General features: G+C 43.2%; 1 protein-coding gene and 1 pseudogene across 1 annotated transcript in view; one reads left to right on the plus strand and one right to left on the minus strand.

Annotated features, from left to right (window-relative positions):
- The window catches only part of LOC109392204 (PDZ and LIM domain protein 1-like), a 3,702-nt pseudogene extending 3,107 nt beyond the window's left edge, over window positions 1–595 (minus strand).
- SHLD2 (shieldin complex subunit 2) overlaps window positions 1–1,978 on the plus strand; it is a 76,108-nt gene that overhangs the window by 38,756 nt on the left and 35,374 nt on the right. The gene's annotated exons all lie outside the window — the stretch shown is intronic.

Here is a 1,978-nt window from a genome sequence, read left to right on the forward strand (position 1 = left end):
CCCCACAACTAGACTGAAGAACAAAAGGATGGCAACTTGTCTGTTCCCTTTCTCTGATTTCCCAATGCGTTCCCCTCCCCCAATTCCTAATAAAATCTTAAAAAAAAAATAAATGAAAAAGGAGACTTTTCAGGTGGGGTAATCAGGGACTGCCTCTTTGAAGAGGTAATATTTGAGAAGAGACCTTAATGTACTTGGGGACTGAACCATCAAAAATCTGGGGGGAAAATTCTGCTACTTCAGATGTACAAAGTTACAAGATAGTGTCTTTCTCACCCTGCAAACCAACAGAAGCCACATAAGCATCATTTTAAAAAATCCCTAAAAGAACTGAGGACACAAGGGAACCTAAATGAACCAAACTCCAGAAAGTAATGAAACCTTCATAGTAGAGAAGAAACCCATGGCTGCTCTGGGATAAAACAGCCCAAGGATGAGGTATCTGCCATAGATGGGGGAAAGGAAAAACCAACCACTCTTTCAACAAACTTGAATGGCCGTACTTGGGCTGGTGTGACCAGCTATAATCCTGAAGAGCCCCAGTTTCTCTTGCACCAAAGGGCAAGTCTACACCTGCCCTCCAGCTCTTACCCATAGATCTTCACTGAATGCTCAAGGGAAGTGAGCCATAAGCCTGGGCCAGGGAAGTAGAGCTGATAGATCCTACCTGAGACACATGGAACTTCCCCCAAGTGCACAGCAGCCACCCTTAGAAGGCAGGGGGTTAAGGGAAGCTGAAGGCATAGAGCAGTATAGCTGAGAGAAGCCCACCAGAGGCACACTAGTCTTTTAGTTATGGAAGGCTGCAAGCCAGGAAGGAACTGGAGATGAACCCCACCCTGTATTCTGGCACTCTGTGCTTTCAGTTACCAAGGACTGGGGACAGGGCAGGAGAGGTCCGAGAAGCTCCTCCAGTTCATTCCAGGCCTTCACATCATGTAAGGAAGCTGGTCTCTGAAAGGAAGGCTGGGGAAGAGGGCTGAAGGAGCACCCTAGATGCAGAAAGCCAGGTGTGGGACTGGAAAGCAAAGAGAACTCCCTCGCAAATGAAAAAACGGGCAGGCATACTTAAAACACAGAGAAAGCTCCCCGTTGTTTTTCTTTTTTTAAATAAACTTTATTTTTTTGGAATAGTTTTAGATTTATAGATTTATAGAAAAATTGCAAAGATGGTGCAGAGAGTTCCCAGATGCCCACACCCAGTTTCCTCTATAACACCTACAAGTAATGAACCGTTATTTATACATTATGTTTAACTGAAGTCTGTATTTTATGCACACATCCTTAGTTTTTACCTAATGTCTTTTTTTCCCTTCCAGGATCCCATTCAGGGTCCCCCATTACATTTAGCTGTCATGTCTCCTTAAGCTCCTCTTGGCTGTGAGTTTCTTATACTTCCCTTCTTTTTGATGACTCTGACAGTGTTGAGGAGTATTGTTCAGATATTTTATAGAACGTCTTCCTGTTGTTGTTTGTCTCATGTTTTTCTCATGATTAGACTGGTGTTTGGGGGTTTTTTGGAGGAAGACCACAGAGATTAAGTGCCATTTTCATTATATTTTATTAAGGGTAGATACTGTCAGCGTGACTTATCAGTATTGATATTGACCTTGATCACCTGGTCATGGTAATATTTGCCAAGTTTCTCAACTGTAAACTTATTCTTTTATTCTCTTTCCGTACTGTACTCTTTGGAAAGAAGTCATATATGCACAGCTCACACTTACAGAGTGGGTAGTTATGCTCCCCCTCCTTGAGGGTGGAGTATCTACCTAAATTTTTTGGACTTCTGTGCAGGAGATTTTTCTCTTCTCCCTCATTCTTTTTTTTTTAAAGATTTTTATTGAGGAATTGGGGGAAGGAGAGCAGACAAGTTGCTCTCTTTTTGTTCCTCAGTCTAATTGTGGAGGACGTTGCTTCACTGGCCCAAGTTGGCACCATCATTGTGCTCTTCCCGGGCGAGGCAGATCAGTTGCCG

The sequence above is a fragment of the Hipposideros armiger genome, unplaced genomic scaffold (genome assembly GCF_001890085.2).
Source record: "Hipposideros armiger isolate ML-2016 unplaced genomic scaffold, ASM189008v1 scaffold_319, whole genome shotgun sequence".
Lineage (NCBI taxonomy): Eukaryota > Metazoa > Chordata > Mammalia > Chiroptera > Hipposideridae > Hipposideros > Hipposideros armiger.